Source organism: Gavia stellata, chromosome 20 (assembly GCF_030936135.1).
Source record: "Gavia stellata isolate bGavSte3 chromosome 20, bGavSte3.hap2, whole genome shotgun sequence".
Lineage (NCBI taxonomy): Eukaryota > Metazoa > Chordata > Aves > Gaviiformes > Gaviidae > Gavia > Gavia stellata.
Window position 1 is genome coordinate 15,675,131 of NC_082613.1, and position 14,514 is coordinate 15,689,644.

Here is a 14,514-nt window from a genome sequence, read left to right on the forward strand (position 1 = left end):
CAACCACGCTCAGCAGCCTTCCCTGCGAGGAAGATTGCGTGCCGGCCTGACCGTGCCGACACTGCTGCACCAGGAGCCTGTTCAGCAGGCGCTTGCATGTTGCCCAACATAAAAAATGCTGTAGAAAGTCCTGTAGGTCCCGTTTCCGAATGGTAATGCCCTCGTTGCGTTTCTACCTGGCAGGTCTCTCAAGGAGATTTATCAGTGTGCTGCGTGCAGTCCAACCAGGCGTCTCAGCCCACGGCAGGGAAGGGGAAAGCACCTTAATTTAAAGTTGCAGGAGGTATCCTGGCAGCTTGGGGGGACCCAGAGGAACTGACTTAAAGCAGAACATTTCAATTCCATCAACAAATGTTTCAAGTCAGCCTGACCCAAAGCAAAACCTTCAGTTTCAAAACACATTTTCAAAACACAAAAGAAATTTAAAACGGTGAAAAAGTTCCTGCTTTACTGTGGGATATTTCAGTTTGAAGAAACTCTGTTTTCCCTTAACAAATCCCAACCATCCTGACCAAAAATTCCTGCCCGCTTCTATCTGCTGGTTACCTTGTTCTCTGTAAGCACCAACACAATGTAGCAGTTCTTGTGGGATTTTTCATGCCCGAGCCAATCTGAACCACCTCCCCAGCAGCTATCCCAAGTATTCAGCCCTGCGAACACAACTCTGCTCTGGTTTGAGCTCCTTGCTAAGCAGCTCAGAGTCTTAACTTGGAAAGTCCTGGGTCTGATCCTTGCAGGCAACCAGCCAGCGGCTTTTCTTTCCGATAGAGCATACCCTTCTCTGCTGAGGGTTAGAAAGTATTGGATTATCTGCTTACCACAGCTAGCTAAAAACCCTGTGTCCTGATTCTTGCAGGGTGAAGCTGAGACCATAGAGAGGTGCTGCGCCTGCTCCCACACCGGTGACGGGAAGGACTGACAAACCCCAAGTGCCCGCACCAGTCCCGGTGAGTAACTCTGTCTCGAGGTACCTTTAGACGTGAGGAATGGTGGGAGAGATCCCTGTAATTCCCAGCTGCTGCTGTTCTGCTGTGCGAGGCGGGACTCGGCAGTGAGATTTGGGGCAGTGAGGACACCTTGCTTCAGATGCTGAATTGTATGAGTGGGCTCATTTGGGGTTCACGCTGAAGGTTTTCTCTTTGAGCCTGCTGCATCCTGGCCTGGTGCAAGCGTTCAAGGAGTCCAAGGTTGATGGATCTGCCATTCCCTCGTGTGCTATTGGCAATGGAAAAGGAACTGCTTTAATTACACCCTGATGGGCAGATTGTGATCGTTTTGGGCACGGTGGGTTTTGGCACATTTTAATTTCTGATTCATTGCTTATATTTCTTCTGGAAGTTATGTTTGCGGTTTGTTGCGAGTGAACGTGAACATGAGGGTGACTTCTGAGTAATGTAGAGGTGGACTCTGCTCTTGACTTCCCTGGTGCACACCCCAGAGCAAGAGGTTGCACAGAGAAGCTGGGGAGAAGCAGTGCGCACTGGGGAACATGGCGCTCGGGGCAGGCACGCGCCTTGCAGAGCTGGTGTTACAGTGAAAGAGGGTGCCCAGAGTTTCATCAAAACCCCAGTACCGCCTCTGCAAGGGGTAAGCAGAGCATCCTCTTGGAAATGGGCTGGGAGAAAGCACGCTCTTGGTATTTCCTTGAACACCAGCAAATTGGAGGTGTGTTTCTTAGCGCTTCGATCACAACAGAGGAGTTGCCCCATCCCCAAAAGGTACAGCAGTGTCCCCAGGCCACAATTTAGGAAGACAGCCAACTCCAAAGTGCCAACAGACATGGCACTGTCGGGACGTGAACTTTAACATCCCCCAGACCCAGCTTGGCCAGGTAGGCTGAGCTGAAAGCACCTCTTTGAAGAAGAGGTTTTGTGGAGGGATGGGAGAGGGTTTAGGGATCACAGCCCATGTCAGCGTGACCTAACTACTGGGAAGTGCTGGTTGGGGAATCACTGTGGCTGTTAGAAACTTGCTGTGCCACCTGAGCAATGAAGTCGATGAAGACCTGAGGTGGGAGACCTCTTTTGGGTTTTGTGGGAGTTTTGTTTCAGTAAGAACGCAGTAAGGGGACTCGAGGTGAATAAAACCTGGCGTTTGCTTCAGCAGAGGGTGAATGAAGATTTCAGGGTGTAATCATACTATGTACAATTCATGACATGAAGATGGAGTGGTGTAATGTTTTCAACAGCAGACTTTCCCCTCCAGTCCCCAGACAGATGGATAAAAGCAGGTCCTCTGTTTCCAGTTTGGCAGGGTTTACAGTCCTGCTGTAACACATTTGTTTTAATTGGTATCGTGGTTGGGTTTTGCCTTGGGAACTTACGTAAGAGGGAGAAAAAATAAATGTGATCAGGTGAAACAACTTCTCATACGGGTAGGAGCTCTGCTGTTGCTTGGTGGACCCCAGGAGATACCACGTACAGTAAATAAGGATCCGAGAGTTCTACACTGCTTAACTTATTTGGGAATCTAATCCAGGAAACTCCAGATAACAGAGAGGAAAAGATTCACTTGAACTTTTTCAAATCAAAATCAGGCAGTTGAAGGAGAAAAGGGAATTTGAGTTTGGCTTATGATTTATCTAAAACCATTTTCTGCTTCTAGCTTAATATACCTTCCCTTAGTAGTAGTGGGAATATCTTGAGACAAAGTAGGACTAAAAAATTCTGACATACAGATATGTTAAACAAATGAACTGGCTAAAAACCCTTTTCTGCATGAATAAGAGAACTACCGTGCCCTAATTCCATAGACCAGGATTTAACTCAGCAAATGAAATTGCGGGATTCAGCAGCATTGAATAAATACCTTATTTTTTTAATATTCAAGACATTTTAAAAAAGAACACTGCCGGAAGTTTTTCAAAGTTTTGTTTTGGCTGTTGGCATATTAACAGTGCTTTAAACGATGGAGCCTTCTTTTCGTACAGGGTATTCACTGTAAGTGGAGGAAAGTGTCTTTTATCCTGTGTGCACAGACTGCGGGGCTTGAACTGCAGCACCTCCTTCAATCCACGAGTTCTTCACTTTCACAGGAATTCTGAACTCTTGAAGGCTGCTGGTTGATTATTTGCTTTTTCATTTTTCACTTCTCCCTCCAATTATTGGGAGTGCACAGAATAAAGGTTGATTCCAGAGGGAGCTGTGAAACTACCTATTTCTTGGGGGATGCAGAAAAAGCTGTGAAAATATCTGTCATTCAGGCAATTGGAGAAGAGCATTGAGAGTAACTCTGGAGAACTAGGAAGGCTGATGAAAATGCCCATTATTCAGGCAATGCAGGGAAGGTCACAGAAATACGAGTCCACCCGTACAGGATGGAAGTGTCCCGTAGTGAGAGGACACAGAGCATCCTTAGGTAGCTCAACAAAAAATGGAACAGTGAAATTTTCTGTCATCTTAGGGAAAAAAAACAGTGTCGGAGAGGGCCATCACACTGTCTAATCACAAATACATCCAGACTGTAATCACTTGCTCAGGTCATTTACCAGGTCTGGCAGTTCCTGTCCTTCCAGGATTAGGACGGCACTCAGTAGCCCTTTAAGCTACGATCTGGTAGTGACCTTCTTAGTACCCCGTGGGACAAGGAAGGAAGCGATGTAACAGGTTTCTTAATTTAGAAAAGACGAGGCGGGTCAGGAGGAGGTCGCAGGTGTCGGAGCCCGGCGCAGATGCTGCGTGGCGCAGGCTCTGGTTAAGGGCTGCAGTGTCTGGCGCGGAGGAGGTCATGGGACGTGAACGGTGCATTCACGGGGTTTGTGATCAAGTCTAAAAAAGCCTAACTGTGGGACCGAGTCACCCTCTGTGACTAAGATACTTTTGTCAAGGACATGAATGGGCGGTAGAATAACTGATGTATCTCACTATAAAGTTGTAATTCTTTTCAGAGGCGCTACAGGTGTCAGGAGCCATCAGAGAACAACCTCAGCGCTTTAGGAGCAGCAGTATTTTGCAGAGCCGTGAGAGCAGGGACAGCCTCCTGTCCACTGCTGGCTCTGCCGTTTGCAACGCTCGCTTTGCAGCTCTAACGTTTCAACAAGAGCGGGCAAGTACTTCGTGCCTGGCACAGGCTGGCTTTGACTTGGCGACTTGTTTTCTCTTTTTTTTTTTTTAATTTTTATTCCTCTGTAGGCAAGTAGATGGCAGTTCTGCAGTGTGGATTCTGACGTGCGCGTGCACAAGTTCTTTATTTCTTGTACTTTTGCAAGCGTGTGCTGAGCAGATTATTGAAGGCAATTATCTCATCAGTAACATCCCTTCCCAGCGCAGGGATTACTGTGGAGGGGCAGGTGAAGATGAAGTGTCGAGCAGTTCAGAGCAGGGTGCGGTGTGCTTGGCTTTCTGAGCCCTGCTACCAGCCCCGTGTGTTTCTGACCAAGGACAGTCTTCTCTCTCAACAGTGCGGTAAACTTCATTTGTCCCCAGTGCCTTGTGTGGTTTTGAAAACCTCTAAGGAAAGGAGAAGAAACCCAAATAATTGACACTACCCTCAGACAATTCCCACTAGATAAAACAAAGTATGTGGCTTTGTTTAGCAATAAAAGGGAGAAGAGGCTTCAGACCTGTCACCACTGTCTCCTGCAGAGCGTGGTCCTAGCAGTGAGAGTGATGGCCAGCGACTGACATGGAGGTCCAGAAATTGGGATGTGACGCCCATTCATACTGTCCCCTCTGCAGACGGAGCGCTGGACATGCGTGCTGTCACCTGCAGCCCGCTTTGGCCATTGGTTATGACGAAAACTGTTAAGTCCAAATAGACCTGTGTAAAATACAGAAAGAAAGAGACCCCTTCTAGGCGATCTAAGAAGTGAAGGAAGGGGGAACTGGTTAAAAAGCTGCCTGGAAAGTGGACCCCGGGTTTGTCACACCTGTGCTCTTTCCTCGTAGACCCAGTGACCCCAAGCTGTCCCCAGAAAATGAAAGAGGACTGTGAGGATGAGCAGATTCAAGTGTGCGCACTCCCAACATGCTCCAGCAATGGGACCCTTGAGTCACCCAAAGAGGACAAATCTGTCTTAACCCTTTCTGCCAAAGTCCTGGGAATCCTGGTGCCTCTGAAGAGTTTTTCTTTTGCTATAGACTCAGTGTGGTGAGGTCCCCTATGAAATAAGGCCATAATTCTTGTCTCAAGAGGCAGAGCTGACGTGGTGGCTGCAAACCATGGATGAGAAGGGTGGTCTGGGCTGTGGAGGATGTGAACAGAAATTCTCTCCAAAGCTAACGCTCCTCAAACCTTATCTGCAGTAAATAAATGTAAAGACCCAGTTAAAAATCCTTTCTAAGTAGATTCTCTGGAAGGATTGCCCATATGTCTGTGCTGGAAGTCATCTAATAGTGTGTGCGATATTTGTAAGCAGTTGGCTGGAGGAGGTTCGCAGGCAGCTGGTTCGTCTGGAACAGGTTTTGTCTTGAGTAGGTTCGTGCTCGCATGGTGAGAGTGGGCTGTGGAGCCCGTCTAGCAAACGCGAGGTGAGAGGAGCACTCTCCTCATGCAGAGGCCCCAGTCCATGACCGCTCTCTGTAGGGAAGCGGATGAGTTTTGGGCTAGAAAAGCCGTGTTCTTGGCACCAAAGTTTGTTGTGGAAACAGAGCATATCAGGGGTTGTTTTGATTGAAGATGACGAGGAGTCATTTAGCAGTTGCGAGCACCAGGAGTGTGGTCTGCAGGCTCCGATCCTGGTGTCAGCCAGCTCCAAAGTTCTCCGTGATGGAGCCATCCTCTCCCTTTGCCCCCGCAAGCATTCTGTCTATGCGGAGCTGAGCTTAGCTGGCTTTGAGTGGGAACCCAAGGTGTTCCAATAAAGGATCAGGTTTTCCAGCAAGAGCCAATCCCTGACACGCTGAGCTGCCGGTCTTCATGCTGGAGCCTCGCAGAGGTTCTTTGAGAAGCTCTTTGCTCATTTCTGCCCCTGCCAGGTTCGCATGGCCCTGCTGGGGGTGAGTTAGTGGAAGATGAGATGCTAATTAACCCTTTATAAAGAGCCTCATTGCTCTGTCCCTGTGGTTACCTGTGCTTTTAAATAAGCGAATTAATTGCATGAAGCTCTCAACTGCTCTGCCAAGACAGCAGGAAAGCTGCAGTGGATCCAGGTGCCGAGTGATGGATCGCACAACAGGCCATTGCCAGCAGCTCTACCTGGGAGACCTTCCTGCTCTGGACCTTCCAGCTGATTGTGCAGTCTGCAAGCAGAAAGTTATGTAGCTCAGTCATTTCTTGGGATATGAGGAGGGCAGGTCATTTGCTGTTATTTAAGGACAGTAAGGCTGAACAGAAAATAAAAAATTACTTCACTTAGCATACATGATCCAGTGGATCATATGGTATCTAGTTTGAGATTTAAAACCTTGATAAACCAAAAAAACTCAAGCGCATGTCTAATTTTAAACCTATAAATTCAGTCAAAACTCTTATGCTCAAAGAAAGCCATGGGTTAATAATACCTTCCTGAGTCAACGATTAATTTCTAGAGCTGAGCTGGTTTCCTGCGATCAACCAAAATGTTGGATTCTTTTAAGAGCTGAGCAAGCGATTCATAATGAATACTGTATCTGAGAATTAAGTTTTCTGCAAATCTTGGACTTATCAAAATAACATGTCAATTTCAATTATCTGATTTGGGGATTTTGGTTTTTTTCATTTCTGGATTTGCTTTTTGAAATTATCTGTTTCTCAGAGCTTCTCAAGACTTGAAGGTTAATTCAGATTAAGGTAGTGCATGAATGGAAAAGGTAAAATCTTTTCCCAAATAACTCTTTGTGTAAGCACCAGCTGATAGATGATCACACAAGTCATTTCTTCTGCTATGGTTAAGGGTAAAACCTGCTCAAACTTCAGGTGAAAATGTTTGTAGAATGAGACCTTCATAGTTTCTGAATTGCTCCAGAGGGAAGATCAGAGCTGCCCCAGGCATTAGAGGTCTATCACGGGCGCATCCCCTGGCTGTATGTATGCGTTCACTGAAGGGGAACCCAGCTGGAGTGAATTTGTGAAGAGCTCAAGGGAGTGCTCACAGACGTGGAGTGGGGTGGCTTATATTCATTGACACCTTGACTCCTTCTTAGAGAAACAAGCTGATGGCCAGAAGGATGAGGATGGGCTCTTCACATCTGTTTCTGAACCACCAAGTCCGCACCATCTTGGCCCATTTTCCCCATCACCTACAAGGTGTTTTCTGCCTCTCCCATCAAGAACCCCTTGCTGCCCTCTCAAGGAGTATGGTGCATTATGGGGACAAAGGCCAGGGGACAGGATTTAATGCTAGATGAAAACAGGTTTAAGTGTCTGCCTCAGGGTTCAGTTCTCCACCATAATTCTCCCAGTTCCCTGGCTAGCCAGCTGGGCTTCAGCCATCATAGTCGTCCAGTCAGCATTGAGGAGCTGGGCCTGAATTTCTCAATTCTCAGCCTCCAAAAGGGAATAGCCTTTCTGCTCCACCTTGAACTGGAGGTTCTCAGACGTTGAGGTGCTCAGACGCTGGAGACAGGAGACAACTGAGTACCTCAGCACTGCTCGCTCACTGTGTCCTCTCCTCACCAGGTGCAGCTTTCTGACTGAGTACCAGAGCTGGAAAGTAAGTCAGAAAGCAGAAGTCAAGGAGATGCCTTGAAATGAAAATACTAAAATAGAACTCTCTTTGCACATCTTTTCTCAGCTTCCCTTTGCAAGGCTGTATTGGTGCGTGCTTGATGGGATGTGATGGCTCTGACCTTGTCAGATGCAGCAAATATGACGTGTGAGCATGGATTTTTTGGTTTTTTAAGGAGAGAAATAAGGGTTAGCAAGAAATGCAGAAAAGACAAACAGACAGATGGCTGCATTTCTTCATCAACAGAAATCCAGGCCTGAGATTTGCTTCCAGCTTGGCTTGAATTGGGGATTATAGGAAATGGACCAAAAAGTTGCTTATTTTACCGTCCCCTTCTGCAGCATTTCACAGAACCACAGAATCACTAAGGTTGGAAAAGACCTGTAAGATCATCAAGTCCAACCATCACCCCAACCCCACCATGCCCACTAAACCATGTCCCGCAGTGCCACGTCCACACGTTCCTTGAACACCTCCAGTGATGGTGACTCCACCACCTCCCTGGGCAGCCTCTTCCAGTGCTTCACCGCTCTCTCAGTAAAGAAATTTTTCCTAATATCCAGCCTGAACCTCCCCTGGCACCACTTGAGGCCATTTCCTCTTGTCCTATCCCTTGTCGCTTGGGAGAAGAGACCAACACCCACCTCACCACGACCCCCTTTCAGGTAGTAGTAGAGAGTTTTTTCTATGAGGCGCGGACCTTTCGCAGACTGTGGTGTGACACAAAGACATAGTGCTAATGTAAGGGACCTTATGCTGCTGGGAGAGTTTAGGCTGGATTCCTTTCCCCGGTGCGCTCTAACATCCAGAGGATGCTGGATGCCCCACACCCTGCGTTTGTGATAAGCTGTGTGGGGTCGGATGGTTTTTTCTTCTAAAATCCTGTCTTTTTTGTTTTATTCCTGAGGGTGGAGGTTCAACTAAAAAAGGCAGGGTCAGAAAGTCAGTAAGGGTGACCTTGGGATGTTCTGGGTAACCTTGAGGACTGATCTGGGTCCCCAGCAGCTTTCTTCTGGTAGGCGAGCTCTGCAGGGACAAGCTCTGGGTGACGGGCTGTTCTACCCCTTCATGGGAGAGGGACGAACAGGGACCATGGGCAGTCTTCGTCTTCTGTGCGCCCATTCTTCCCTGCATGCCAGGGGAGAGCCTTATCGTCAAACCCTGTATTGTCCCTCTGCATCTTCCCATGAAAGCTTGGGTTTGCCGTGCTGTCTGGGAGCCAGGACGTGGCTCCTGCACCCTATTGACCTCCCGTGGGTTATCTCCTCCGCCTCCACCTTGTCTCATTTGCTTTCTTGTGTCCCATCTTGCCTGCCAGCTGTGATTGCAGATGTAACGTGTGCCTGGGTTGCGTCAAGCGTGGAAGCGATTCCAGGTTGTCTCTGGGGTTCCCCAAGCAGCAGCGTAATAGCTTGGAGCGACGGTGTCAGGAGGAGCTTATCCTGAGAAGGGGTTGGTGGTGGCAGTGGGCTCTGCGCTGCCCACCTCAGCGTGTGTGGCTGTGGGCGGATGGATGCATTGTACTCGAATTTCTTCCAACGCACCTAAAACCAGGGAATACCAAAGATTTTCCCTGAATCCTCTTGAATGACAGATTTCTGCTTCGAGGGTGCTACATGCAATCAGCAGGGCAGTCTCAGGCCTCTCTGAAGCTGGATGACTTGAGGGTGTCCTTAACACCATACCCTTGAACAATGACTCTTTGTCATTAGGAGGGTTAGTAATTATACGAATTAGTGTTTTAAAGGGCAAAAGCTTCAAATGCAGTTCTATTGGGAGAAGTAACTTGGGACGGGGACGTTGTCCTGCTCAGCACATCTGCCTCGCACGTGGCTTTGGGGGCATGCAGCTTAGTGTAATACAGGTTGGGGAGAAACAGCCATAACAGAGTCCACACATACAGGTGGAAGGGTCTGTCTTACAACAGCCGAACAAATTACTGCTTACCAGGTAAGCTGCACTGACTGACCGTGTGCCAACACCCAGCCTGCACCGGCTGTGCGCTCCGGGCTGTTAATTTAAACCACCGTGAAGTTGGTTGCCAACTGATGGGCTGTAAGTGATGCCCTGGTGAGTGGTGAACCAGCACCCTGCAGTAACCCAAGGGCTCTCAGTCACCTGCTTGTGCCTTCGTATAAAAGAACGAGGCAGCTTTTGGTTTTGCTGTGCACCGACATTCCCACTGAATCCCAGTAGCAAAACTAGCGGGAGTGCTGCAAGAGGTGGAAGATGACTCCAAGGTCTGTGTTTGCAGGCTGAGTTGGTTAGTTTTATGAAGTGCACACAAGATAAGGACAGGTAGTGTCTCGGTGGAGACACGGAGTGGGGTCTCGGGAGCAGCGTGCTCGGTTCTGGATCCAGCGCAGGCTCCCTGTGATCAGAGCCCTGCGGCTCCCGGCTCCGCACCACACTGAACACCAACTGATACTTCATTGGACTGAGTCCTAATACCCCATGTGTCTCTGCTCTGGTATGTTAAAAAGGAGTGGAAATACACCCTTTTCCTCCTGTATTTACATTACAGCTTCCCTGAGGCCTTACCTGCTTCCTATTATGGGTAGGGTACAATGAACTATCGCTTAGCTATCTATAGTCCGGTTCAAACAGAAGCCAAAGCGAAGTCTGTTAGGGCAGAGAGAGGTTAGGGAGCCCATTTAGCTTTCTCTGATGTTGTTAATTATCCATTACTTCTTGTCTTACTTCCCTTACAAGCATTCACTGGGTGCCTGACCAGTGGCTGCTGAGACCTGTGAAAGTCCTTGTGCTGTCTTCTGGGTTGGGTGGCTCAGCCCTGCAGTGATGCTCTGAATCTGTTTTTTGTCCAACTTTGGCTGCCGTTGTCAGTGTATTGATCTTGCTTGTACCCCTCCTGGTATATCCAAAAAGTCTGCGTTATTCTTTTTTTTTTCATTTGTTTGTCAAAGCTTTGAATGCCTTTATTATTTCTTCTTCCCTGCTCTGGCATAGGTATCTTCTGCTTATAATCTTCTTAGCCATCTCCAAGCACCGAGGCAGCCTGGTCATTTCAAAGAATGCTGCTTTAAAGGCAGGTGTGATCCAGACTTGTCCAATTCTCTCTTTTCCCCTGTAATTTGAAGGGCCTGAAAATATTCATGTAATCATTTCCCCCACACGTGCCCCCAAACGCTCTTTGTCTCTTCTTCTAAAAATTGCATCCCTACTCCTCGTGAGAAATCCTCCAAAAGCAAAGCACCACCTGCACTACAGTGCAATTAACAGCATTAAATGAAATACTGATATAGGGAGCTTTGTGGTGGTGGGCAGTAGCAGCTCACAAAGCTCACTGCTCACGCTGACGTGATAACCGGAGGAGGCTCCCGTGGTCCTGGGCAGCCCCGTAAGTGCACCAGCGTCCTTGGGCTAAAAAGACAGACATTTCTGAGGCCAGAGGCAGGACTGCCTGTCCCTGCTGAGCGCTGGGCCCATCCGGGCTGCCTGAGTCCTGACCGCTGCAGGGCTGAGAGCGGGAGCTGAATTATAAACACAAAATCTGTCGGTGCAAAAACGGTGGCATTGGGACACTCCATCCTGCTCTGCACAGAGCTGATGAGCTGCTGCTTATCCTTTCTGGCTCACAACAGCAAATCCTTTGAAAACCGCCGTGCCCAAGCCCATGACTAATTGCTGCCTTCCCGGTGATGCACCTGAGGCTGGGAAGCAAGCGATGGACCACAGGGGTTTGGGCTGAGCCCACCCACCTCTTGGCAGCGCAGTGCCCAGCGCAGCAGCCCCGGGGCCCCAATGGCCCAGAGATTTCATGCCTTGAGACGGGGCTCAGCACAGCCAGGCTGCTGAGCAAGGAGCCACCGGAGAGCTGCTTCACTCCTGTCTCACAAAGGTGGACAGAAACGGGACTTCAGGGAAGTCCAGGTTCCCCGGTGCTCAGGTGAGATGCACGACTGCCAGGCTGCCGAGTCGTGCTCTCTCCATCCACCCCCTTCTCCGTCTCTGGTTCTCCCAGTACATGTCATTACTTTGTTCAAAGTGGAGCAGCTTCAGCGTAAAAGGGTAAAGGGGGCTCACCCCAGGATAACCCCTGAGGGAAGCAGGGTGCTCCCCTGTGCAGTCTGAGAGCTGACATTCAAGTCCCCGATGGCAAGTGGACCCAGCAAGGACCTGGATGTCAGTCTCCGCTCCCACATAAATCCCCCGAGGCCAGGGTCCTCCATCACCCAAAGTCTGCCCGTCCCACAACCCTGAAGAAGGCAACAGGGTGCACCCACACCAGGGTATGGGCTAAAGTGAACTGCAGTGGTGGAGGTGTTGGTGAATTTTGCTCAGGAGCTGGGGGGTACCTTCAGAGACGGCTGCAGGGAGGTCTGTAGTTTCATTTTGGAGAGCTGGAGGGGAGTCCTGGAGGCAGCCAGCTCAAGTTGGACCTATTCACCCCTTTCCTTGTGTCTTGCCAGACACACATTTAAGATACTCAGCTAAAATACCCCATCCTGCAATGCCTCATCCTGCGGGCAACACCCGTGCCCCCTCCTTTGGGGGCAGAGGGGCGGGTGGAAGGAGACCATTTGCAGGCAGATGGGGGGAGTCAATACCCCACTGCATTTTGTCTGCAAAAGCCAAGGAGTGGAGCTTGGTATACCAGTGCCTCTGAGCTAGCAACACCGCCTCCTTCTGCGAGATGCTTCCTTTCTTCTTCAGTAGTTTCCTGCTTCTCATAGTCTTGAAAATGCATCTGCATTGTTTATCTGACCCTCACACGCGGCCACAGCCTTTACAGTCTCTGCCTTGGCTCCTATTACACTTCCCAAAGCCTCTTCATTGCCTGGGTCCTCTAATCTTTCCACCAGCACCCATGTTTTATGCCTCGGTTATGCCTCCCTTCCTTTTAATTAATTTTTCACACTACCTTGCTCGTCCCTGTTGCCCTCTTTTTTTTAATTTATTGCTCACTAGCCATCATAACCCCTGGGCAAGCCTTTAATTTATCTCTTCCCGCGTCCCGTCGCCCCCCTCTGTCCTTTCCCTTTATTGATTTCTCCAGTTTGATTTCACCCTGTGCTTGCCAGCATCGTCTCCTACTCTTCTCCCCCCGCCAAATTGCTTGGCTGAATTTCTCCCCCCGTTAGTGACCTTGCCGCTTTGTCATTCCTGGCCCAGCAGGCTTGAGATTGCTGTTTTCTGGGTCCCCACCTTGCCTGTGCTTAGTTTCCACCCCAACCTGCCAAGTGCCTGGGTAATTCCCGCCCAAGTTGCCGTGATAAGGAAATGGTCCTTTTCCAATGAGCCTCCTCAAATCTAGGAGGTTCGATGGCCGTAACCTGATGTGGCTGCTCCGCTGAGTTGCCTGCAGGCAGGCAGTCGCTCCCAGGGGCAGGGATGGACTCACCGGGTCGGACTCCACCGGGTTTCTGCTCTGACCAAGGGGAGAAGTTTCTGCTCTCAGCAGCTCTTTATTCCTGCCGTTATCCTGGAGATGTGGAAGTGCAGCTGTACCTGCCCTGGAGAGCCCTTGGCTGCTCACAGCCCAACTCTCTTTCTGTTCTGAAGCTTTTTCCTGGTCTACATGTAGATGGTGAGGATATGGTGGAAGTAGAGAGGGAATAAATGACCTTCTTCTGTCTTTTAGCTGCCCGCTGCCCCCTGCCCGCCACAGCCCAGCTCACAGGAGCTGGGTGTCCGCAAGCTCAGACAAAGAGGGAACCTTCAGCTCTATGGTTATGAAGAATTGAATGCTCTTATTTACAATCCATAAATAAATGGTCCATTTACTCACAGACCAGTTCCTGCCATTACGACAACGTGTTTGGAAAATAAATTACTGCAGATACACGGGTTATTTTGTCAGCTGTAACAGTGTGATTTGCAAGCTGAGCCCAAAAGTGGGAGAGGGTCAGAGGTGGGAACCGTATGTTTTAAAAAACACACAGCAAGGCAAGATCTAGAGCTATTACCTGCTTTCCTGTAGAACAGGCATACCACATCAGCGTGCTGTGGCTCAAAATTGTGATTATCTACCTACAGTTCCCTGAGCTGTCCACACTAAAAAATACTCTGGTTAGATCTGGGCTCATGTACGTGACGTCCATTTTCATGGGACATCATGTAACAGAGCTGCTGAAGGACCAGAGTGTATAAAGGATGAGTTTGAGGCTGTCTAGCCAAGGACACGTTTGGATACATCATCTCCCATCTCCCAGGCCATCAAATTGGTAAGCCCTTGAGTAGATCAGCCCTGGGATGTTATCACCGTGTGGGAAATGGGGAAATACAAAGGGCATTGCATGGGCCATGTAAAGCTTAGAAGATCTCAGATAGGCAGCGGAGGAGATGGCTGAGCTGCAGGGCACAGGGGGTGTGGGTTGGACAGGACTGCCCAGCTTGGCAAGAGCGGCACCCCGGCGAAGGAGGGTCCCACAGGTCCCTGTGAAGGTCTGTTCCCGAGAAACTAATTGAACATTGTTGGTTTAATTGGTAGGTTGGTTATAAATACTTGTAATTGTGCAGTGAGGCATTGGCATGGTTATATTTGTCTAGGAAATAAAATACGGGAACTGTATCCTTGAGATTGTCTGTGCCCTAGGTGGAGCTGGCTGCTGCGTTCAGCAGAGGTTTGTAGGATGAGCCCCGAAAAGTGGGAATTCAGTTCCAGCCTAAGGCAGACCTTCCTCCCTCCAGTGTGGTCTGAAGTGAAATGCCATAGCCCTTTGTTGGACTGGTTTATTGCATTGATTTTAATCCATTAATTCTCTTTTATTCTTTTCTCTTTTTCTTTATAGTTCTTCCTATTTTCCATTCTCCCTTCTTCATTTGAGTTTGATATCATAGATAGGATCATCCTATAATGTAGGTCATTTTCCTGATGCTTTCAGGGAAATCTGTAGGTGTCTGTGAGGTACTGACCCTTTTTCCAAATTAAGAATCTCTCCTCGTCCATCTTTGACAATTTTTATCAT

At 48.9% G+C, this 14,514-nt stretch overlaps 1 protein-coding gene across 1 annotated transcript in view; it reads left to right on the forward strand.

Moving 5' to 3' along the window:
• The first annotated feature begins 921 nt into the window (after positions 1–921).
• Positions 922–14,514, forward strand: part of RALY (RALY heterogeneous nuclear ribonucleoprotein) — an 88,712-nt gene continuing 75,119 nt past the window's right edge. The window contains exon 1 of the mRNA XM_059827194.1: positions 922–947. The gene's annotated coding sequence lies outside the window, so the exon portion shown is untranslated. The remainder of the gene's footprint in view (positions 948–14,514) is intronic.